This window comes from Mesoplodon bidens, assembly GCF_964165515.1.
Source record: "Mesoplodon bidens genome assembly, chromosome: 1".
Lineage (NCBI taxonomy): Eukaryota > Metazoa > Chordata > Mammalia > Artiodactyla > Ziphiidae > Mesoplodon > Mesoplodon bidens.
Genome location: NC_138176.1, coordinates 197212628 through 197239185, shown reverse-complemented (window position 1 = coordinate 197239185; position 26558 = coordinate 197212628).

Here is a 26558-nt window from a genome sequence, read left to right as displayed (position 1 = left end):
TGGTAAGGTATCCAACTCCTGAGGTGAAATAGAATAAAAAAATTTCTGAGAATCTGGTCAGATATACTTGGCTGGGAAATGGGCTAGTTAAAAGCATGGTGGAATCTCCTTTCACAGAGATATGTGAGGTATTCCTAGATAACCCTCAGGATTAACTGGATGCTCTCCTTTAAGACAGTGAGAAACAAGATAGATGTTCTCTTGAATCCATTAGCATCTTATTGTGAAGGAGTCTATGAAAACAGAATTTATAATCCACATTACTAACTCTGTGTTTTCCAGAGTATTTGCTATTCCCTTGTTACTTTTCTGAGATCATCCCAGATTTATTACCTCTGTAGAGCATTGATCTCCGGGCACGAAAGCTGAGAGGGCCTCCCTGCCAGGTGCAGTAACTGCCATTTATTAAGATAACTGGGTGAGTTCTAGGATGAGCAAGGCTTTTACAGTGGAAGCAGGCTGCCCACTAACGGACTGCAGCCTTTCCCTAACTCATGAAAGCACAAGCCCGTGTGCTTCAGCCACTGAAATGCTCCTGATTACATTGCCATGAGCAATGTGTAGACTTTACTTTCAAGGGATGACCTTGATGGATTGTTCTTTCCCATTTGCACCTCTTAGACATCCAGTGTCTGGAATCCTCACTCCCTAATGAAAGGGAGCATTTGGTTTATTTTAACCTGAGTTCACTAGTTCTGAGGGACTCCAAGCGGGTCTTACTATGTTTCTCCTCCAAACGCAAATTTAACTCCAAATGCTTTAAAGAATAATGTCGAGTTTACTAAATGGCTCATGGGAAGGAAAAGAGATGTGCATTTCACACTGAAATATATTGATATATATATATATATATATAGATATAGATATAGATATAGATATATGTATGTATAACTGAACCACTGTGCTGTACATGTGAAACTAACACAACATTGTAAGTCAACTATACTTCAGTTAAAAAATACAAAATGAAAAATTACAAAAAGAATACAAAAAAATTTTTAAAAATACAAGAAAAACCTATCCTTCCCCAGATCACCTTTAAATGTTTCTGCTCTTTGCTCACAGTCTATCTCCTGATGAGGGGTCTCTTCTACATTTTCTGCTATAAACATCATGCTAGTACTCAACTCTCTCCAATTGACCGCACGATTCGATTCCATAAAGAAAAGAGGTTACCGAGAGACTTCTTATTTTTCTTTAAGTATGCTCCCAAAGGCCTTGACTAATTCTAAAAATGTCTATACTTTAGAAGATGATTCTTTCAATGCATTTTAGTTCTCTATTAGCACACAACACATTATACCAGAAGTTAATGGCTTAAAACACCATTGCTCAGCTCGCTGTTTCTGTGGGTCGGGACCCTGGTCATGGCTGAGTCGGGCCCGTGGCCGGGGTCTCCCACCAGCTGGAAGAGGGGTGTTGGTAGGAGTGTGCTCATCTCAAGGTTCGGCTGGGGAAGGACCAGCTGCAAGCTTGGTCTGGTGATCACGGGAAGAAGTCAGCGCCCTGAAGGCTGCTGGGTTGAGGGCCTGCGGTCCTCGCTGGCTCCTGTAGGGACTGGCCGATGCCCTGGGCCCCTGCGTTCCCTGCTAAGTGGCCTCTTCATGGGGCGGCTCACAGCACAGTAGTTCACTTCACCAGAGAAAGCAAGTGTGAAGAGCAGAGAGAGCACAAGCAAGACAGAAGTGGCAGAATGTTATAGTGTCATCTCAGAAGTAACCGTTTCTCACGTTGCTGTGTGCTGTCCTTCAGAACCAAGTCCTTAGGCTACTGAGCTCGTGAAAACTTTAGGTGAGCATTTGTCACCACTTGGTATAGAAGCCAGAGTTGATCTAATATTTCAATTACATGTTGTTTAAACCATTTGACGACCTTTCTCCTGATTCTTTTTCTTCAAACTTGTGATTGGCACGTCCATGAAAACCTATGTAAATTTAATTAGCTGCTTTTTCAGTATTTTTATTAGGTAGACTAAGAGAACAGATTTTGTTGTATTCCTAAGTAGACATAGCTGAAATTTGTTCTCAATATTTAAAAGGCTGTGGGAGTTCCCTGGTGGACTGGTGGTTAGGATTCTGGGCTTTCACTGCTGGGACCTGGGTTCAATCCCTGGTCGGGGAACTGAGATCCCGCAAGCTTGGAGGCATGGGCAAAAAAATTTTTAAATATTGGATTGGACAAACATTCAAGTTACAGATCTACTATTGTAAGGGGTCAAGTTACTATGTCATATCATTGTAAACATTGTTTTCCTTTCAGACAGCTTCTTTAGAAGTAAACTGTTTTTAGCATATTCTGCCATTTTTAAAAAGATTTGGCATAGAATTTTTTCCCGTTGGTTACAGTGCATGTTCACCCACCCTTTCTCTCCAGTTGGGTTGTTCAAATAGGGTAAGTTTGCTTTTGTAATAAAGAAAAAAGAAGTGGCAGGGCTTCCGTGGTGGCTCAGTGGTTGAGAGTCCACCTGCCGATGCAGGGGACATGGGTTCGTGCCCCGGTCCGGGAAGATCCCACATGCCGCGGAGCGGCCGGTCGCATGAGCCATGGCCGCTGAGCCTGTGCATCCGGAGCCTGTGCTCCGCAACAGGAGAGGCCCGCGTACCGCAAAAAAAAAAAAAAAAAAAAAAGGAGTGGCAGACTTTTATAGTCTCATCGCAGAAGTGACTGTTTCTCTCTCTGCTGCGTGCTACTCTTCAGAACCAAGTCCTGAGGTCCAGCCCCCAGGAGAACAGAGGGCCTTAGAGAGAGGCTGGGACCACTAGCATGACTGGGCAGTGGGGGGCATGTTAACACACCCCTCTGCCCCCAGATACATCCCCTAGATAGCTTGGCAATACGTGTCTGTTTGTGAATTTATAGCAGCCACATACCTGGTAGTGCTTTTTTTTTTTTATTGGAGTATAGTTGCTTTACAATGTTGTGTTAGTTTCTGCTGTACAACAAAGTAAATCAGCCACACGTGCACATATATCCCCTCTTCCTTGGATTTCCTTCCCACTTAGGTCACCACAGAGCACTGAGTAGAGGTCCTTGTGCTACACAGTAGGTTCTCATTTGTTATCTATTTTATACATAGTATAGTGTAGATACGTCAATCCCAATCTCCCAATTCTTCCCACCCCTCTTTCCCCCTTAGTATCCAAATGTTTGTTCTCTGTGTCTCTATTTCCGCTTTGCAAATAAGTTCATCTATACCATTTTTCTAGATTCTACATATGTGACATGGATAGACCTAGAGACTGTAATACAGAGTGAGGTAAGTCAAACAGAAAGACAAATATCATATATTAACACATATACATGGTAGTGCTTTGATTGTCACCATTCTTTCCCCTTGTCTCAGCCTGTAACATCCAAGTGGGAAAACAGGATGTCCATTGGCTCACGCTGTACAGTTTTTTATCTCAGCTTTGTCAATTCTATGAAAGAGGGAGGAGGATTTCTTCTCTTGTCGCTGTAAATACGAGAGCTGAAACCAGAACCCAGAGGGCTAGATGTAGAAGTGCTTATATACTGAACCAAAATAAAAGAAACCTCAGCTAAGAGGGAACTGAAAATCTGGGGGAATGAACGTTTCTGAAAGCTTTGGCATCAGTTTTGCATTCTCTCTCTTTACATTTTCTAGTTCACAAATTGTCAGTAAACTGTCTGGACCCACTTCCGAATACCAGCATCCTTTTCTAGGTTCTCATTCTCTGGAAAATTTTACTGCAGTAGCCTCCAGACTCTTTGTCACCTAGGGCTCCAAAAGTAAAATTGTCTCTCTACTGTCATATTACCCAAAGTCTATAGGCAACAAAATAAAAGTATTTGTTGTTTCTTTAAAAAAAAATTGGAGGGAATTAATCATCTTCCAATTATGTATTGGTCAGTGTCTGTTGCTCTAAACAACAGAACCTGTTCTGAATAATCTAAGCGAAAAAACATTCTGTTAGGAGGTATTGCCAGGCTGACTAGAGAGCCAGATTTCAGAACTCAGACAAGGTCATAACCAGCCACAACACAGAGGCTTCCCAAATGAAAACACTGCTGCGGCATCAGTTAGAGCCCATGGGCGCCGCCAGCAGCTGTGCCCTGCAGACCCCAGAAGCACCTGTTAGAAGATCAATGCCCCCTTCAATAGCTCAGGCTTGAATCCAAGTGTCGCCTGGGTAAATCTGATCGGCCAGACTTAGGCCCTGCGCTGAAAAGGAGCCCGAGGGTGTGAGTTTTCTGGTTTTCCCTGGGGGGCGTGGGACTCCTAATGTGGAAAAGATCCAACATGTAAGGATATTATATTTCAGAGATGTTGGCAGCCTCGGGTGATGGGTGTAAAGCTCATCACGTGCGATGGGAAGGGACAGGAGTGCTTCACTGCCACCTGTAGCCGTGTTAACCCCTGTGCATGCGTAAATGCCATCACCTCTGCGCCCACAGTCTCAGGGATGGATATCTTTCCTGATCGCCAGCACCAAGCTCTCTTGGACTGGTGTATTTTGGTTTGAAATCTGATGACTTTCTGGTTGGGAAGCAGTTCTGTTAAAACTGGATAAATGAAGAATGCAGGATGCCTGGTAGGAGTGAGAATGTTCTTTGCCCTCTGGGCAACCTCAGGACAGAAATAATATTCTAGGTGAGCCAAAGTGCTCCCTGAAATCACATAGATAAGGGAAGAAAATGTGTGAAGTGCCCCAAACACTGCTTCCCCAGCTATGAGAAAAGTGCTGTCCATTTCAGAATCTAGGGGTTCCTTGCAGGTTCTAGGTTGAGAACCCAGGTCTCGGTCCCTGCATCAGAGGATGTGCTCAGCCCAGAGGAGCAGCTACAGAGCGGCTGTCTCTCAAAGCTCAGCTACTGAAGGAAAAGCAACGGGGTGGTGTTGAAAGCTTTCTGTAGGGCTTTTAAGCACTGCATCACACGTCAAGTGCATGCTTTCTTTTTTCCCCCTGTTCTTTTTTCCTTTTCTTTGCACAGGTAGGTAAGTTCTGTTAAGCATCATCCAGTGTGTCTCGAGCTTTACAGAATTTCCACTGGATGTTAAATTCTTCATCCAAGCACATTTTTTCATCTTTTTTTTTTCTCCTTCACTTTCACGGTGAGCTAGGGAAAAACCTGCTAATCGTCTCTTACAGACCCTAAATTTTCCAAAGTGGTCTATCAAATATATCATTTTCTAAGTAGACATTTTTCTAAGAAAGAAACGATTTAACCACAGAATAATTGTATTACATGAAAGATTTTACTATGTTCTTAACACAAGAAAAATGGCTCTCCCGCGACTACAGAGTCCAAATATGAGTAGGAATGCTGGGAAAAGAAGCAGTGATTCACTGAGATCTCACATTGTCAGGTGTTCTCTTTCAGGAGAATTTTCCAAGATGGACTCATCTGCATCTACTCTAACTCATAAAGGAGCAAAGGAAGCAATTACAGGTGAGGGCAGCAGGCCCAGCGTGGAGACTGAAGAGGCGAAAGACAAAGATGGGAGGGACTTTGAGGACCTTCGCAGGGAAACCCTCCCTCAAAGGTTCACCGCTGTGTCCGCAGCAGCCTCACCTGGCTGCACCTTCAGCTCCATCCAGGACGAGTTTCCCTGAGTTCTCGAGGTGTCTGATTCCTGAGAGAGTTCTGGGTCTCTCCTGGAAGGAAAATTGATATGATCTGGTTTTGAGGGACAGTTCAATTTGCTGGAACTGCTCAAGGAGCATGAAAGACATGGAAGGGCATGGTTCTAAGTAGTGCTATGTCAGCTACTGTAGCAGATGCAGGGGGTAGTTTTCTGGGTGCAGTGCTCCCTTTTCACTTTTACCCCCAATCACACATCACTGCAATGGCTCATTCTCTCGGATGGGTACAGAGAGCAGCATTTCAGAGGATGGGTCAGAGAATAATGTGCTCAGGAGTTGTATAGTCAGGAAGCAAGAAGAAATGCTTGATTCTAAGATACTTAATAATCGGGCTAACGTTGATGAGGGTGGTAAGTGGGAGTTGGTCTCAGCCGACTGAGGATAGGACAACCAACCGGCTGACCTACAGAGACTCTGACGGTGTATATGACGACGGGATCCCATAACTTTTGTTACATATTTTTTATTTTCAGTTTTAGTTTAAGGAAGATATTTCTTAGTAGGAAGAAGCAGCTTTTGGGGGTTGCAAAACTGAAGTGGTCTGTTTTTGTGAGCAGTACAAACATGTGAATTTAAATGTTCCATTCTATCAAAAACCCAGGGACTTCCCTGGCGGTCCAGTGGTTCAGACTCCCTGCTCCCAATGCAGGGGGCACTGGTTGGATCTGTGGTCAGGGAACTAAGATCCCACATGCCACGCAGTGCGGCCAAATAAAATAAATAAATAAAAATGAAGACAGTCAAAGAAAGAAAAATATTTCAAAAACCCATTGAATTTTTTTTTTTTTTGAGGCCTATGAACTGTGAAGAGTGATGTGTTTTTGTTGCAGTAGGACTAATGTTTACACTTTGGTAAGTGTACAACATGGATTGTGAAGGATACTCCCACAGTGCTTCACTTCTATCGCCATTTTCATCCTTGAGGCTGGGTGGGGAAACCCAAACTCAGAAGGGATAAGTGAACATTGGGAAACGTACTCATCTTTCTGGAAGGATTATCTTTTACATACTTTTAAGTTATGACAAAATGAAAAAATACATAAAATAGTAATTGCTAAATATGTCAAGTTTTAAGGGAAAAAGATATGTTGGTGAAATGTCTTTGTCATATTTTAAATGCAAAGAATTAAATGGTTAATTTAGGCTTTATTCGGTAGCTGAATAATAAATTTATTTTTCAGTATCAGTTGATAATTAACTAATTAATAATAAAATATATGAATAATAGTTATTAATTCATGGTTAATGTCTTATGTGGACAAACTTCGATATATTGGGAGGCGGGGAATTTACCAACTGTTATTACCCCTTTGGTTCTATAATTAACAGTGACCAAATCAACTTGCCCTGTAAACTTGTCATTGTAGGGTCCATCATTCCTACTTTTTCAATGTTAATTTTTCTCTTTGATTGAATGCTGCTTATGGCCAAACTTCAAAGGAGGTGGTTATTACATGTGTAACATTTGATCACATCTATGTTTTGCAGTTCAGAGGTCCCGTGAAGTTGCGAATACTTCTTGATTTTTGGGCTGAATTCTTAAACCGTAGGACAGAAACAGCTTTTTTGCCCTATTTTGGTAGTTTCTTTTCCTGGCACAAGTTGAGACAGGAAGTGTTGAAGCCCATGAAAAAAATGGGGGAAAAAAACCCAAAAAACAATTGTGATGTCTCTGAATTTCTGGAACATTTGCAAATATTTAGTTTATGTCAAGATTTGGTTATTGGGTGGACTATTTATATGCACCAAACTTTCTTAAAAATATTCCCCTGAACACAGGAAAACAAATCTTCAATCGGAAGGAAGCTACAAGTGCTTTTAACTTACAATATTTTAATATCTGATCAATTTAAAACATCAGGTATGGGTGCCCATTTTCCATATGATATATTTGACGGAAAATGCAGGATAATAGTCTAAATGTGAACAAAAGCAGTTTGTAGAAACAGCCAGCTTAAAAAGTAATGGCAAGCATTATTATGATAGCAACACCCCCGATGGTTTTTTTTTTTTTTTTTTTTTTTTCCGGTACGCGGGCCTCTCACTGTTGTGGCCTCTCCTGTTGCAGAGCACAGGCTCCGGACGCGCAGGCTCAGCGGCCATGGCTCACGGGCCCAGCCGCTCCGAGGCATGTGGGATCTTCCCTGACCGGGGCACGAACCCGTGTCCCCTGCATCGGCAGGCGGACTCTCAACCACTGCACCACCAGGGAAACCCGATGTTTTGTTATTTGGATGTTTTAAGTTTTCTTATTAAGCCCCTAGTTATTTTTTAAACCTGGTACTATTTCACTGTAGACACTGAACAGAAGATCAATATATTTCTTCCAGCTTCCTGCTTCTGCCTAATGTTCCTGATTAAGCTGATCTCTTGCTTCCTTCCCAGAAGATGATTCTTGGGTCTCGGATTTATTATTGAAGCTGAACACAGAAATGGAAAACCTTAGGTATCATTGCAGATGTGACCAGAAGCCCCAGTTGAGATTCCATTTCACGTGTCACATTTATTTTCAACGTGGGATCTTTCCTAAGTAGAACATGAATAACTCAGATGAGTTTCCTATTCTCTTTAGAAATCAAAGTTTTCCCTTTAAACCCTCTACTATAGCTCTTCTGATCTGGAAAGTCATCTATTCAGCTCATATGTGGACTTAGACATTTTCTTAGTCAAGTCAGCTTTGAAATACTGGACACACCAACATGACAGAATGGCGTGGAGCAAATGGTACATTTCCTGCTAAAAAACATCTCCAAGTTGACTCCCAGGTGACATCAGAGAGGGGCAGAGAGGTCAGGGATGCACAGGTGCTACTTGAAGCAAGCAGTGACCCTCTGAGGGTGGCTTGGGCACTTACTGAGACTCCAGACACACTGCAGTCAGAAAACTGACATTAAGGTGCGTCAAGGGTGTCTACAGCAGACGGGACATATGGTGTCCAGGCGTTTGCAACTTTCCCATCCTGGGCTCCACTTGTGGTCCCTGCTGCTGGTCGGAGTGTCCTGGGAAGGAAACACAAGCAGTTTAAATTGAGTATCATGGCTCACAACTCTCACGTGACTTTCTGCAAAATGAGGGATGCACCCATCAGAAGCACTGGAGGTCCTAGTCTGATGGGTCAAGGGATAAAAGCGGGATTCTTGGCTCCACTGAGCAGAGAGCTTGGGGGGCTTTGCCATATATGGGTGAGAGGCAAGATTTTCAAGCAGAATTCCTGTGATCTCAAAACTCAGACAGCTGTCTCACATTCCACTCAATGTCAAAGTACTACCTTAAGCTGGTTTATCTGTTTTGGCTTTGAAGTGGCAATAAAAACCAGGAAGCCTCCTGACCTGGGTCATTGCTAAAAAGAGTTGTTTTCTTTTCACTTTACCCATTTTAAGAGCAGCTCCTTATAGGTATGTCTGTGAAACAGGGCAGTAAAGAGGACATTTACTAACACAGGAAATGTGAAAGTAGCCCAGGAATCTTCCAAGTTTATTGTAGATTTGGGCTTTAAGTAACCACAGTACAAATATTGGATGCAATAGCGTAAAACAAACATCATTTTCAATCAGACACCATGTACCTGCATGTTCAGAGAAACCTCATTGATTTTATTCTTCAGTGACCTTGTTCCATCCAAATGATGACATCTGGGATTGAAACTCCATCACCATGGAAAGAGGCTGAACGATACATGCCACGTCCCATTTTGCTAGCAGAGGTCTTTCGACATTTTGGCAAGTAGCTATCCTCTTCGGGTGCGTTCTGCTGCAGCTGGTGCTTCTGGAAAACCCAAAGTGTCAGCTACCTTCCATAGGATTCTTAAAGAAAGACATCATTTCTGAGATGGTTGAAAGTCAGCTTTAGAAAGAGTTATTCAACAGTAGTAGTTTTTGGAAAATGTAATAGCCATCACTTATCTTTGTGGTGATGAATGTTTCACTTCATATATTTTATAGTTTTTTTCCCCCTTTGGCCTGTTTTATTTCTGCTAAAAATATCTTGGCTAATCCACTACTCATTACAAATAGTGGGCCAAAGGAGAAGTGATATAAAACCAAATTAGTTTCTAGGTTTTTCATCAGCTCTACAAAAAAATGACAAAGAGATTGTTAATTAATTAAAATAAGTTCTTTTGTAGTTAGCTGAGGAATTCAGTGCCCAAAGTCTCCAATGGAACTCTCCCTCGGGGCCACCTTTACCTGTAGGAGGTGGCCCCACTTTGATGTAAACCAGACCTGCCCTATATCCTTAATCCCATTCCTCCAGGACTCTCACGCGATCATCTGATGAGATGTGCTGAGCTGCCTAAAATACATTCTTCTTTAAAATGGAATCTGGATGATCTGACCAAAGACAAGCCTAGATTTAGGGCAGTTCCAGGGCCCTGCCAGTTGGTAGAAGGGCTCTGTGATGCACCTCGACTCCCTCAACGAAGTCAATCCTGCTCTCCAAGAGAAGAGCCTATTGTTTCTGGTTACTGTCCTTCCAAATTACAAGCAATGTGAAATTGGCTATAATTTGTTGCTTTCCATTGTGCATTAGCCTATCAGCAATTGCTAATGTTCCCCTTTTCCCTCTTCTTAATCGTCATATTAATAGACTAAAGAATATAGGCATTTTCTTACAAAAATTATTTTAGTATTTTCATCTAATACACATACCCCCCCATCCAAAATCAAACGAAAAAGGAAGCTGAAATAATCAGTATCCTCAAATCCTTTTCACTGACTCTGATTTCCTTTAGGTTGGTTCTGACTGCTTTTAGTTCTAAGGATGGGCGTTGTTTGCTATCTTTGTGGTCACTATGCACAGGCCTGTCGGAAGAGAGATGGCCGGGAAGCTTGGACGCTGACTTTCTCTGTGTATTTGTAGAGGATGCAGAATCTCTCCTGACCTAGAAATAAGGTAGTTGTTGCTTCAAAAATCGGTGACAAAAAGAATCTTAAAAAAAAAAAATGTAGACATATGTATGTGTATAACTGATTCACTTTGCTGTACACCTGAAACTAACACAACACTGTAAATCAACTCTACTTCAATTTAAAAAAAAAAAAAATCCGTGACAGATTCCTGCAGAAGGCATTCAATGGGAGAGTCTAACAAAAACTCCCTCTATTCGGAAGCTATTTCCTCCAAGAATCCAATGGTCAGAGTTTATCCTCTGGGCTGCTAATTTCTGAACAGCACTTTGATTTTGCCTGGCAGTGTCATTGGGCAGTGAGGAGTTTGCTCCCATAGAAGAACTAGGTTTATTTTCTGAAGCAAATTAAAATTCATTTCAAGGAGAACACTGTGGGAGTTGGGTGAATATTTTGGCAGCCTGCGTGAGAAAGTCCCTTCCTGGGTATTTCTCATCCCACTGGGGAGGGACACCAGAAAAGTGCCTCCATCTGTTCTCATGAGGCGTGGGACTCGAAATGCATGCACCCACAAGGCTCACACAAGCACCTGCAAGAGCCTGGTCTTTGCAGATTTCCTCCAAGTTCTGAGAAGTATTTCCATCTTCCGGTGGGTGTCCTCTCCTACCTGTTCTGGTATCTGGACAACTTGTCTGGTCCATGAGAAGAGAAAACAGTGAGAGTGATAGAGGAAAAGTGATTGAAAGGCACATCTTTTTTTCAAACATGAAGACAAAATCAGGTGAAAATGTCAGCATACAACAGATAGACCTTCCATTCACCTGATTCTACCCGTTCCTATGTGGATAGACTATATATAATCTTTTTTTTTTAGGAAGAGAGTTGCTGCACATACATTCTAAATCCCTTTTTCCTCATGAGTTTCCTCATGAGATTTCTCTCTCCCTTCTTTTGCTTCACTGATCTTTTGGTAAGTGAACGCCTCCAAAATCAGCCCCATATTCGGATGCTCTGGATGATACAATCAAGCTCTGAATTGAGCTGAGCAAACCTTTTTTTAAATTTAATTTTTAAAACATTGAAGCACAGTTGATTTACAATGTTGTGTTTATTTCTGCTGTACAGCAAAGTGATTCAGTTATACATATATGTATTCTTCTTTATGTGCTTTTCCATGATGTTTATCACAGGATACTGAATATAGTTCCCTGTGCTCTACAGTAGGAACTTGCTGTTTGAGCAGACTTTTAAATTGAAAAAAAGACTATTTAATTCAACATCTTGCTTAAAGATATATTGAGTCTAGTCAATGGGATAAACCCTGCATTCTGGCTCCAGAATTTATACTCTTAATCCCTACCCTGTGTTGTGTGTGTGTGTGTATGCATTTTGCAAATAGTTTTACAAGTCATTGTTTGAAAGAAGACATTTACTTTTGTTCCTTTTCATTCGGTTATTTTATGCTATTGAGCGTAGTAGTTATCTTTTAGTGCATAAAAAAATTACACCAAGACTTCGTGGCATCAAGCAATCCCCCAGTCAGGTATTTCTGTACGCACCTTGCTGGGTTCTCTGCGTCAGAGAACCAAGTCAGGTATTTCTGCACGCACCTTGCCGGGTTCTCTGTGTCAGAGACTCTGGGTGTTGCAGCTACAGGATTGGCGGGGCCACTGTCTCATCTGAAGACACAAACAGAGCTCTCCGGCCTCCTCTGCTGGCTGCTGCCAGGCTTCGGCTCCTTGAAGGCTGTTGTCCACGCTTGCCACTTGGGCCTCTCCAGAGGCAACTCGCAATGTGTCAGCTAGCATGTGATCTATTACAAACATTTGAAATGTTTGCTGTACAATAGACCTGTTTTATTAAAACTAGTTCTTTACTCTGTGGTTTTCTTTCTCTTTTGAATACAATTTATATATTTTTAAACCCATGCAGTCAACTACTTGGTAAAGTAAAGATGGTAGAATCTGGTGTCCAGTGACAACATATATGTTTAGAAAATCTTTTAGTTACTTTTTGAATAGAATAGACCACACACAGTTGTGTAATCTACCTGTATTAACCAACTAAATTCACCGATAAAATACAATCCCACTGAGCCCAGGGTATTTGAGAGAATAAGGGAATAATACTCTGTGAGAATAAAGAATATTTATTTGTTTACACATGTATGTGGGTTAAATACATAATGAAAAAGACATGTTTAAAGTTCTGTTTGACACTCTCAAATCCATAAGCATTGCTAATGTGCTTTAAGCTTATTCGTCTTGCAGTCTGGATAGCTTTTTCTTTTTATTGTGTGTGCAAGGGTGTGTGGGTGTGTGTGTTAGCACAGCATAGCCAGTTATAACAATAATTGTTCAGAAAACATAGGTGACAAATATTATTTGATATATAGACTATTTTCAAGGAAATATTTATTTTCTGTCATTTATTGAGAATTTCTATGAGTGAAGATATACACTCAGCTCTGCGGAGAATTAGAAAATGAATCAAATCTCTGCCTTCACCAAAAGAGTCTGGGCTTTGAAATCAGAGAAGCACAGTGTAATGTACTTTAATTTCTGTGGGCCTCAGTTTTCTCATGTATGTAATAGAAGTGATATTCATACTAAGTTACCGAGCGTGTGTGGTGTTTCTTGAACACCATAAGGATTTGATAAATACAATGATGCTGTCTTCCACACCACCTGCCTCTGTACTTGCCACTGTAGGGCTTCGTAGGGAAGAGAAAACAATGGCTCAGACAGTTGAATTACAAGGTACAGAGTGGTAAATGCCACAAGAGGAATAGATGAATTGCTGTAGGGCTTTAGAAAATGGAAATGTCTTCTATGGAATTACTTCAAGATGGTGGACTGAGCCTATTACACAGACTCTGGCTCCCCCAATAGACCTTTAAAAAAATATAGAAAATACATTATTTGTAAAAAGTTCAGTTAAAATTAAATTTAAAATAATTGAAATAATTGAGAAGGACTGAATAATTTTTTCTGTGGCTTTTGCAAGCTAGATTTCCTGTCTGCCCTGTGGTGAGGAGTCTTTATACAGTGAGTTACTCTGCTTCTGCCCTGGATGGTTTGAGAACGTTTCCCTCCTCACCCGAAAACAAGCTGTAAGCCTTGTAGATGTTTATTAGAGAAATAAGGAAGAAAAGAACAAAGTAAGGAAGCAAACACAAAACAAGTAAAGATAAAGATAAAATTTTCATATGGACAATTTATAAATTCAATTAGAATTAAAATTATTGGCCTTTGAACTGTTACCGTCCATCTCTTGTCAGTTGTAAGTTAATAATAAATAGAAATATATATGTGTTGTGTAAGAAATAAAATAAATTTTCAATTATAGCTTAAATCCATTCCCTAAGAATAAGTAGAATACACAATTTTTAAAATTCTTGACTGATATATTTTCCTTGTGTACTTGCTGCGCAGTCACGGTGTAAGTGAAGCACTGAGAGACTCTTTGTTTCTGCAATTGGAATAAAGTGCTTTCACGTTTCGGTTGTTTTTCTCTGCAGCTATTTATACGTCTTAGGAATAAAAAAAAAAAGCTGAGCGTTTGAGCTGATGGTCAATAGTAACGTCTGACTGTAATGCACAAATACCGTGCTTCTGGTTCTTTCCACGTATGGAGGGTGATGTGGTAAACAAGCTTGTTTTGCTGAATGTCAGCAATGAGGTGTAATTGGAAATTCTGAACCACTGCTGTCCACAAACCTGACAGCTGTGAAAGCTGGCTCAGTACTGAGGTGATGATGATGGTGATGACAATAAGGGTAAACCATTTCTGAAAATTTACCATGTATGTCAGGCACTTTTGCCATTGCTTTAGGTATTTCTTGATCCCCAGATGTCTCCTAGTTTGTGGCTAATATTCTCATTCTCATGTAACAGATGAGGAAACTGAGGCACAGGAAATTTTAGTGCACCATTGGTAAGCACCATTTGGTAAGTGGCAGAACAAACAGTCTGGGTCTATAGACTAAGCATTTTACCTCTAACAAACTCTTTTATTCGGGGGGAGGGGCGGTCCCAGCAGTCCCCAGAGGAATCAATACTCATTTATTTTTTTGATGTTTTCTTTATTTTGTATTTATTTTTTATTGATGTATAGTTGATTTACAATGTTGTATTACTTTCAGGTGCACAGGTTGTGTTAGTTTCAGGTGTATAATTGATTCAATTATACATACATATATTTTTTCAGATTTTTTTCCCTTATTGCTTATTACAAAATATTGAGTAGAGTTCCCTGTGCTATACAGTAAGTCCTTGTTGATTATCTATTTTATACATAGTAGTGTGTGTATGTTAATCCTAAACTCCTAATTTATCCCTCTCCCACTCCCTTTCCCTTTAGTAACTGTAAGTTTGTTTTCTATGTCTGTGGGTCTATTTCTGTTTCCTAGATAAGTTCATTTGTATCATTTTTTTAAGATTCCACATATAAATGATATCATACAGCATTTGTCTTTCTCTGTCTGACTTACTTCACTTAGTGTGATCATCTCTAGGTCCATCCATGTTGTTGCAAATGGCATTATTTCATTCTTTTTCGTGCCTGAGTAATATTCCATTGTATATATGTACTGCATCTTCTTTATCCATTCATTTGTCGATGGGCATTTAGGTTGCTTCTATGTCCTGGCTATTGTAAATAGTGCTGCAGTGAACATAGGGGTGTGTGTATCTTTTCAGATTATGGTTTTCTCCAGGTATATACCTAGGAGTGGGATTGCTGAGTCATATGGTAGTTCTATTTTTAGTTTTCTGAGGAACCTCCATACTGTTCTCCATAGTGGCTGCACCAGTTTACACCTCTTGACCCCTACATATATTGCCTCTCCAGTAGGAGGTTAGATTATGTGAGAGCAGATCTGACTGACACTCCTTTTGGATTTGGAGTCATGTTTCTCATATTAAGGCTTCTCATCATCATCTACAAATATTGTTGTGATTTAGTATATTTTTTACACTCTGGACTAGGATAATGAAATCTCAGACACCAAGGTGGATGATCCTGCATAGACTGTAATTTACTTCGCCCTAATGTTTATGCCCCTTGCCTGCAACTGGGGCAGGGAAGGACTCAAATTAAGGGCAGAATCCTTGAAACGTGTTGGAGAATTCTCTGCTCTCGTGAGAACCGGGTGATACTGAAATACCTTCTTCCATTTCAGCCCAGTGCAAACATACCTTAGACTACGCCCCACAGCCCCTGGATGCTTTCCTCTGAAATTAGAATGCAAGCAGAGAAGTTAATATTGGGGATTTTCTATATTAAGAAATCTGAGAAATGGAAAACCATTTTATGGGGCAGTTTAGAACTAAAATGGGGCTCAAAAAACAGACTCAATGTCTTTTAATCATATTGTCTTGATTTTTTTTTCTGTTTCATAATTTTGTCTGCTTTAATGGGAGTGGGATCTGAAAAATACGAGTGTTGAACAATTCTTTTCTTCAGGTATTTCTAAAACAAAGTAAAATTTACGGATTAAGCCAATCACACTAACAGGCCTTAAATATCCTGTTTATCCCAGGTTTTGAGACAATGGGTCTTTCATAATTTTCTAGAGGTATGTGGAAATCGTCAAGAGTGATGCCGGCCTGTTAAGGAGGAATGTTTTTTCTTAGACAGATAAGGATCAGGTTCATATTTGTGGTGCCAGAAATAAGATGAAATTTCACTTCAGAGCCTGAGCTATGTTGATCTACCTATTCTCATTACATGGAGCCGTTTACAGATGTCAGGGCCCGCACGCTGACCTGCGACAATCACCTTCCTGCCAGCTTAAAAATGCGATGGTTCCTCAGCCGTGCTCAAGGACAATCAACAGCTCCTCGGACGACCTGGCCACGCGAACAACAGCACCAATGTACCTGCTGGCACAAGGCTGTATATTTTTCATCGGAAGTAAGGCAATTAAAAGGCTTCTTTTATAAAGTCAGTAAATGGTATTTGACCTAAGGTGAAAACCCTATATTTAATTGGAGTCTGGAAACTCTTCATTTTTTTTTTCCCTTTACCCTTCTTATATTTATTTTTTCAGAGAGTTCATGGCAAAACTGTTGTATTCCAAGCAACGAAAACACACTTTTCCATTGCCCTCCTTCTTTTCTTGCTATTCACTTTGGTAATAATTATTCCAACTTTTGAAAAGCACCATGTTTGGTCCTTGGCCAACGCTGACATTTATTTGGGGAAATAACATTGTTCAGCATATGCCTCCACTTTAATGTTCATTTTGTTAAAACTTTTGCCATGAAGACAATTTTCCTAAGACAAGCCTTCATACCAACATCATTGAGATCATGTACATTAATTTCTCCAAATTCAAAATGAGAAACTGGACTTTCAGATAAAGGCTTTCATAGTAAGTCAGTATTCTGTTTGTGTAATAAGATAGAAGTTCTTGGGTTGCATGCCATTCAGCAATCTTGCTAAACAGATCTGAAACCTGAAGCCCAGGGCAGGTATGAACTTCGGCAAGATTTTGGCAAAGAGAGACCACACCTGTTCCAGCTTCTATTAAAATAAATCATGGCTGTAGAAAGACCTGACCATTTGCAGAAGAGAACACCCTTCAGGGCATTTTCTATTATTCAAACTGAAAATCATAACACCAGATCCCCTCTGCATTTCTTCTCTCCTATACAAGTAGTTTTTTGTTGTTATGAAAGCTACTCCTTAAATAGGACACATAATGATGATAGCAATCCCCTATTTCTTATTGTCTTAGCAGTGTCAACTAAAATCCTTTAAAATATTCAAAGTGCTTAGATGTTCTGAGACCAAATGTCTTATAAATGGAAAGTACTATATTGTCATTTGGGGTCCAGACTTCACCAGTTTAAGTCTGTCACCCAACTTTTCAGTGTTTAAGGTGACAAACTGGAGAATGCAACAACAGAATGAGAAATAGACATATATTTTTATTTTAGTAATGTCACTTATTGTATATGGTAGTGATCACCAGTGGGGTTATTATGGCTTGTTTTCCCCATCTCTTTATGAGAGATGGTGATAGAGGCCAGAAATAATTCATGAACCACAGAACAGTTAATTTCCCTCAAACCTTTCTTAGGCTAAAACATTAAACAGGATCATTCTCAAAATAAACCACATTTCCCATTCCAAGGAGCAATTTCATTAAAAAAAAAAAAAAAAAAGACCTAATCGTTAGCACAAACCAATCTATCACAGTAACCATTCAGGAGCTATGCCCCAAACACATCAAAGTTAATAAAGGCATATTATAAAATGACATTGTAAAAAAAAATGTCACGGCTCTTTCATTATATTCATGACAGAGCATTTGCATGATTGCTATATGAGTCACTCTCTTTAATATGTCTGCTACTATAGCTGGTACATTAAAAAATCTATATAAATGTAATTCCACTACCTCACATACCTAGGTCCTAAATCACACAAAAATGAATGTCAGATACTAACACGATTAATATGAAAAACCTAGAAAGTAAATATAGTATGTTTAATTAGAGACGAAAGTCATTTGTACCACAGACAGTGACTAATAGGTGTAAGTGAAAGAAAATCTATGAACAAGGTAAACTAATATTTTGAAAATTTCCTCATCACATTTTTTGCTTGTACCCTTTTCTACCCCTCATTCTATTGGATAGCCTGTCCTATTTCACTAAATAGGAAGCTTAATATTTAACAGATTCTAGGTATTTTTGTATTTGCTATAGTTCATTACTTCTTAGGTCTTAATTGTAGTAAACCAGTATAAATTTTACCCCAAGGATGAAAAGCATTCTAGTTGAGTTATTTAAGCATTGTGGCTGATTTCAGAAACAGAAATTTCTTTAGATTCATTGCCTAAGAGAATGTCCTTGTCCTATTGATGTTGCCTTATAATGCTTACTTCAAGTGCTCAGTCATGGGACCTTTACTCTTGGTATAGATTCTCTTCCTTTAAAACAAGTCGGCTCATCTCCAAATCTGCAGCGCTTTGTAGAGCACGTTTGAAAGGTTACATGAAAGTCAGAATGTCAATATATTCATTGGCAAAGTGACAATAACCCATTACCATTTCTGCAGCACTTTCATTTTCTATAAGGAATTTAGTGTGATTTCGTTTGTTTGTCTTTTTAGTTTGTTTTATAAGAGTCATTCAAAGAAAAAAATTTACACAGAATTTCAAATTCTCAAAGCTTCCTAAGAACATTGGATCTTTGTATATTTTCCACCAGCCATAAATAAAATTACTGACTTCCTCTTAGGAGTCACTGTACTGAGTAACCCAGATTATTGGCCCCATTTAAACCCCAGGCACTTCTGTTATACTTCTTGGTAACCTAAGTTTTTAGGGAGATGATTGAAGACATATGAATCTGCTTTTGCCTGTATTTACCTAAAAGGTACTCTAAACTCTCTTTTTTTAAAGAATTAAATAAACAGGTATTATGATGGCAGTGGTGGGCAGTGAGAAGGAGAGTCCTGGCCCCTGACCTCAGTTTATGCTATCAAGGAAAATAAAGAATTTAACTAGTAATTTGCAGTAAGGTGCAATTGTTTTAATAGTGAAAGTGCCGAGTACTTTAGTATGATATACGAAGTTCCAAATGTGTTGGAAAGGTCTAGTAAAGGAATGACTTTTTTTAGGTATAATCTGAAGAAAGATTGTTGAGTGGAAGGTAGCCAGGCAAAGAGGGGAAGGAGGATGGGAAAGAGAGTTATGGACGCAGGGAAGACAGATCAGAGAGAGCCTGGCAAGTCTCCGCGTGCCTGGAGAGTAACCCAAGAAGTGAGAAGCTGCAGTGGAAGGCTTTGAAAATCAGGGTACAGGTAGCAAGAAGCCACAGAGTAAAGGTGAAATTATCTATAGATCTAGAGCTATTTATCTAGGGTCACTCTGGCTGCTGCAGAGACCAAACCGTTGAATGACCAAACATTTGGTTCATTCACCCTTGTCAGGATGAGATTTTGAGTACCTACCTTCAATTCATTTCAATATACTTAGTTTTTTTGTAAATTAGACAGCTGTACTTGATTGGCCAATATCTCAAGATCCAGTGTGCATTTAGGCGAAAAGTTCATTACTAGTAACTCACAGACAGGGACTCCCTGGAGGTCCAGTGGTTCAGACGCCATGATTCCACTGCAGGGGGCAAGGGTTTGATCCCTGGTTGGGGAACTAAGACCACGCATGCTGCGTGGCCAAAAAAAAAAAAAAAAAAGACAAAAAGAGTAATAACAATAGAAAGAATACCAGTGTATCCACCGCCAGCTTAAGAAACAAAGGCTAACTTTAAAAAAAAGTAATAACTAACAGATAATTTCAAATTCTCTCTGATTTCCTGCCAAATTTGATTAGATTAGCATTGTTGTGACGTGATAATGCAGGTAAGAAAAAGCTAAATTTAGAACTTTCTGCTCTGATATTTTCTTATTCTGAGTAGATGATCAAAATGCACATTTTTCAGAGCTCTGTGCCTAAACCAACAGTATCAGAGTCCCCGGAAGTGATGTAAATGCAGATTTCTCTATCCTACTTTAGTTTTATTGATACAGAAACTTTTAGGATATTGGACAAGAAGCTGAAGTTTAAACAAATGTCCAGGTGAGCCTCATGCTTTCAGTTTGGAAGTCATTGATCTAAACAGAACTTGGCATTAAACTTCCGCTGCAGAGCCAGTGTGGACCCGCAGAGACTTGGAAGGCTGCTGATCTATTGTGTGCCTTCTGGGACAGGAGCTGCCCCAAGTTCTCAACTCGTTATTTTGCCTGAGGGTTCTCTTGTTCCCAACTCCTTCGACCTCAAACTCTAGAGAACCTGGGGTTTGTCTTATTTAGTCTTTCAATAGCCACCTAACTTACAAAAAAGAGGCAATTCTTAGGATTTAGCTATTATTACTAATAATTTGATGATACATGTGTAGAATTTTGCATGAAGCATGAGTCCTTTACTAACCACCCCTAGATGTGTCATCAGTGAAAATGAAATACTAACAGGACCGTTTCACAGAGCGTGTCTGGTGCAGCTGCAACTCTGACAATTGCAATGAAAAACTGTGAATATTCACATATATTTATATTTACAGATATTTTCTTCTTGATAAAGGAGATTTCATTTTTGTCTATCCTTCTTTGGTTTGAGGCTGCTAAATTACTCCAGTGATAAAATATGCACTTTTTTGTTGTTTCATTTTTTGTTTTTATTTTATTTATTTTTAATTTAACTATAGTTGATTTACAATACTGTGTCGGTCTCAGGTATACAGTTGCAGATTCTTTTCCATTATAGGTTATTATAAGATATTGAATATAGTTCCCAGTGTAGGGCCTTGTTGTTTATATTTTGTATATTCTAGTGTGTATCTGTTAATCCCATACTCCTAATTTATCCCACCCCTCTTTACCTCTTTTGGTAGTCATAAGTTTGTTTTCTATTTCTGTGTGTATATTTGTTCTGTAAATAAGTTCATTTGTATCATTCTTTTAGATTCCGCATATAAGTGATATCATACAATATTTGTCTTTCTCTGACTTACTACACTTAGTATGATAATCTCTAGGTCCATCAGTGTTGCTGCAAATGGCATTATTTCATTGTTTCACATTTGAAAATACAATAAAGTAAACTTTAACTTTCCCTGGACACTTGGACTTTACAGAAAGTAACAAGTAATAAATTCATCTGCACTCTCATGTGTTACTTATGTCATATTTAGAGAGTTTAAGACACTAAACCCTGTGTAAAATGGAAGGATTTCTGAAGGAGGTGAGAAGAGCTTAGTCGTATTTGAAAGTGTCGAGTGCAGTTCCACTTCATTTAATTTCCTTTGGAGAACAGTTTGAATTGTTTTGGAATTAATCATGAACTATTTAGTTTCAAATGCTCAAAACACAAGCCCACTGGAGTCCTTTGAAAATTCAGGCCTAAATTTCCAAAGTCTTTACCTCAATTTTGCCCAGAGAATAATATCTGAAAACATGAATACCGTTTTCTCAGGCCGGCCTCTCCACCCATTCTTGATGGGATTAAGGGGGTCCCAGTCAGGGATTTCAGAGTAACTGCCGCCTGGGTTTGACCCTCTCAGTAGCACTTACTGCCTGTGAAACTTGGTCCAAGTTAATGCATTTCATTCTCTGGGCCTCATGGTCCCAACTTTTCAGGAGGTTGCTGTGATGATCATATTCTTGTTGTATTTACAATAGGATCAGCATCACCTAATCACCTCAGCATCAGCCTCAGCAGATCTAAATGGTCCAGGGAGGAGAAAGTGGTGGCAGGGGAAGGGTGTCCTCACCCAGAAGGCTCCCTGCAGGGGTCCTGGGTCTTGGGCAGAGCCAGCCCGGGCAGCACTAGAGGCAGACAGTGTGTGATCTGTCCTGAAGATGGAGGGAAGTAGACACAGGGAGTAGGGAGGATGTGGGACATGTACACGACATCAGTGAGTCACTGTAGGGTTTTACTTTTATTTTTTTATTGGAGGAATAGAGTTGATTTACAATGTTGTGTTAGTTTCTGCTGTACAACAAAGTCAATCAGTTACACATATACATATATCCCCTCTTTTTCACACTGTGTTCCCATATAGGTCATTACACAGTATTGAGTGGAGTTCCCTGTGCTCTACAGCAGGTCCTTATTAGTTATCTATTTTATTTATAGCAGTGTGTATATGTCCATCCCAATCTCCCAGTTTATCCCTCCCCTCCTCCCCCCACCGACCCCCGGTAACCATAAATTTGTTTTCTGCATCTGTGACTCTACTTCTGTTTTGTAGGGGTTTTTGAGGCAAGATTTCAGGTTGAGCCATCAGTCAAATTCTGGCACCAAATGGTTTAATACAGGACATCTTATTCCGGAGACTCTAGGGTCTGAGCTGTTTCTACAAAATGTTAGTGTAGCCTTTTCTGCTGTGGGTTTGTTACAGTCCTCAGCCAAGTTCACTTGTGAGATCAGTCCCTCTGCTTCTCCATATCCCCATGCTTGTGCTCATTCTTTCTTCCGTGCATCGGAGTTCAAAGGGAAAAAAAAAGAATATTTCTTTCCAGTAGTCCTCTTACCTCCTTTCTGAAATCTTCAATTATTCCTTCTCTATAGGCTTATTCCACTCAGCTTATTCTTAGCTGTACCTGTGCCTTTCCAGTTTTTAAAAACAAAAAGTTCCCTTCTCTTTGTCTTTGCGAACAGTGCCCCATCTGTTTCTTCCCTTTCTCAAATGCGCAGCAACAAGAGTTCTAGAACCGACAGGCAGGCATCTGGCCACCCACCCCCCTTGGTCTCCTGGGTCCCCTGCATCCTGGCTCTCACCCCTGCTTGGCCTCCTGGGTCCCCTGCATCCTGGCTCCCAACCCCCCGCTTGGCCTCCTGGGTCCCCTGCATCCTGGCTCCCCCCCCGCTTGGTCTCCTGGGTCCCCTGCATCCTGGCTCCCCCCCCGCGCTTGGTCTCCTGGGTCCCCTGCATCCTGGCTCCACCCACGCTTGGTCTCCTGGGTCCCCTGCATCCTGGCTCTGCCCCCCCGCTTGGTCTCCTGGGTCCCCTGCATCCTGGCTCCACCCACGCTTGGTCTCCTGGGTCCCCTGCATCCTGGCTCACCCCCCGCTTGTCCTCCTGGGTCCCCTGCATCCTGGCTCTGCCCCCCCGCTTGGTCTCCTGGGTCCCCTGCATCCTGGCTCCACCCACGCTTGGTCTCCTGGGTCCCCTGCATCCTGGCTCACCCCCTGCTTGGCTTCCTGGGTCCCCTGCATCCTGGCTCCCCCCCCTGCTTGGCCTCCTGGGTCCCCTGCATCCTGACTTGCCCGCCCCATCTGTGACCACCACTTCCTACCTGTGGAGCCAAGGTTTCCTCTTCAGTGCTCATCCTGCAGGCCTTCTGCACAACTTCTCACTCTGCTGGCTGTCTTCCTGTTGAAGTCTCCTCTTCCCTGGATTTTGGGGTTAACACACTGTTGAATCCCTTCCACTTCTCTGTCTGTTTTTCTCTCCTTGTCTCTCCCTCTTTTTGTTTTTTTAATAAATTTATTTGTTTATTTTTGGCCGCATTGAGTCTTTGTTGCTGCGCGCAGGCTTTCTCTAGTTGCAGCGAGCAGGGGCTACTCTTTGTTGTAGTGCGCGGGCTTCTCTATGTGGTGGCTTCTCTTGTTGAGGAGCATGGGCTCTAGGAGCTCAGGCTTCAGTAGTTGTGGGACGCGGGCTTCAGTAGTTGTGGCACACGGGTTTCAGTAGTTGTGGCACATGGGCTTCAGTAGTTGTGGCGCACGGGCTCATTAGTTGTGGTGCATGGGCTTAGTTGCTCCATGGCACGTGGGATCTTCCCAGACCAGGGCTCGAACCTGTGTCCCCTGCATTGGCAAGTGGATTCTTAACCACTGTGCCACCAGGGAAGTCCCATCTCTCTCATTTTTAAATTGAAGTATATCTGGTTTACAATGTTTCAAGTGTACAGCAAAGTGATTCAAAAATGTACACATATATATATATATATATATATATATATATATATATAATTTTTCAGATTCTCTTCCATTATAGTTTATTAGAAGATATTGAGTAGAGTTCTCTGTGCTATACAGTAGGTTCTTATTAGTTATCTATTTCGTATATAGTAGTGTGTATATGTTAATCCCAATCTCCCAATTTATCCCCCCCCATTTCCCCTTTGGTAACCATAAGTTTGTTTTCTATGTCTGTGAGTCTGTTTCTGTTTTGTAAATAAGTTCATGAGTATCATTTACTAGATTCCACATATAAGTGATATCATATGGTATTTGTCTTTCTCTGTCTGACTTTCTTCATGAGTATGATCATCTACATCCATGTTTCTGCAAATGGCATTACTTCATTCTTTTCTATGTCTGAGTAATAGTCTCCCTGTCTCTTGCTCTGACTTCTCTGCCTTTCTAGGCTTCCCTTTTCTGGCGTCCCATCTTTTGTCCTCAAAGCCTGCTTTTCTATTACAGTCCTGGGTCCCTCCATCCATCCTGAAGCCCCTTCTCCATTCCCCAACTACACCCTCCAGTTTTGTCCACCAGTCTGCTTTGCCTTTCCTCCTTCACGTCCTGGGTCAACTTATGCCCCTTTATAGCCTCCAACAATCCCGAGAGCAGCACAAGAGTTCACCTTTCACCCTCTGCCTTGAATCATGTTTTCTCCCTGCCTGAAATGTCCATCCTTTGCCTATTCGCTGGGCGAACTCTTATTTACACTTTACAGGAAACTTCTTGGTTTTTTTAGTAGCAGGGACTTTTCCCTGATATTAAAGAAAGAAATGCAGTACCTTGGTTCTCTGTGCTTCCACATCTTCTTTCTTTCACTGCTAGTGTAGCCCTCATTATATTGTAGTTTGGTTGATTATACGAGTGCATTTTCTTAGGCTGCTGTTTTATTTCCTTATGATAAGGGCTGTGTTGTATTTATCTTTTTATCCCTTGGAACTGGAATAGTGCCTCACATATGGTGGCTTTATCAATGCCTCTATATTGTATATGTGCTGTAAAAAGGACAGGCATGAGGTTTTACATATTATGGCTCCCAGTGTCAGGAGAAATCATACAAATGAAATTTGTGTAATAATAATACAAATGAAATTTGTGTTAGCCTACTTTTGATAGATTTAATTCAATTCAACAAATATTTATTATGCACTAACATTTAATTAACTCGTCACTTATATTAACTTTAAAAGTAGAAATTTGAAGAAGAAAAATGAGATTTGCTTCAGGAAAGATGAATACATTGCAAGAATTTAGATAAGATTTATAGGCTATTTTTATATTTCAAAGTCCATTAATTTACACACTTTATTAGACTTTAGATTAAACTTAGCTAATTTGACTTCTAATATGACACTTCAATAATAAGTATCTTGATATTGTAATCACGTATACTTTCATAAGTCTCTTGTCTTTCAACACAGGACAACAGAAGCTGTTTTCTGTATGTTTGCTTTTTATATATATGTATGTGTGTGTGTGTGTGTGTGTATTCTAAATTTTTCCACCATTCACTCATTCAGCCAAATGTCATCTGGTTTACATTCTCATTCCTGAAATTACTGAAATTGCTCTTCTTTGAATTAAATCAAATATATACAAACAGTCTACACATCATAAGAGAATAGCCTGATGACAAGTGATGAAATAAATGTACCTATGTAACCTGCACTTAGGTTAGGAAACAGGACATTGCCAGCCCCATATAACCTCTCTTAACCCTTCTGAACTGCTAGCTAATGTCTTTCTGTTCCCTAAAGGCAACCACCATCATCACACCTGGTACCACAGGTTAGTTTGCAGATGTACATAATTTAAGCCTCACAGGGTGGAAGCATAGAGGTGCCCTGTGTAAATGCCCCCCCCAGAAAGGACTCCTTGTTGGGTGCCAGCAGTGTGCTTACTGACAGCCTCTTTCTGCAAACTTCTGCAGGGTCTGCCTCAATTTTTGAGCCAAGGTCACACTATTTTTGGCAATACCCAGCCAATAACGAAGTCATGTGGCAGTAGCTTCAGGACAAGCTCGTTTCCTTTCCCCTGTGTTACCCCCAATAAAAGTTCTGCTTTGACACAGAATCTATTTTTTGTCTTTATTATTTTGTTTAATATCATATTACTCTCCCAATAGTGAACACTTGGGTTATTTTTTTTCCTTTGGACTATTATGAATAGAGATGCTATGAACATATGTGCAAGGTTTTGAGGACCTAAGTTTTCAGTTCTTCAGGCAAGTTTACATTTGTGAATGGAATTGTCGGGTTTTACAGATCTCCAACCAGCAATGTATGAGGGTTCAGTTGCTTCATATTCTTACCAATATTGTGTCAGTCTTTTAAATTTTATTTCTAGATGGTATGAAGGAATGTCTTATTTTCCTACAGACCAGAAATGTTAACATTTTGTCAATCTTTGTCAAATATATGTTTTTGTTAATATTTCACCAGACTATCTTGTCTATTAATTTTCTAATGATATTTTTAATGTACAGAAGTTTAAACTTCGATGAGGTCCAATTTATTGAATTTTTCTTTTATTGTTAATTTTTTTGTGTATTCTGTCTCAGAAATCTGTGTCAAGCCAAGGTCATGAAGATATCCTCCTAGGTTTTATTCTAGAAGCTTTATAGCTTTAGCT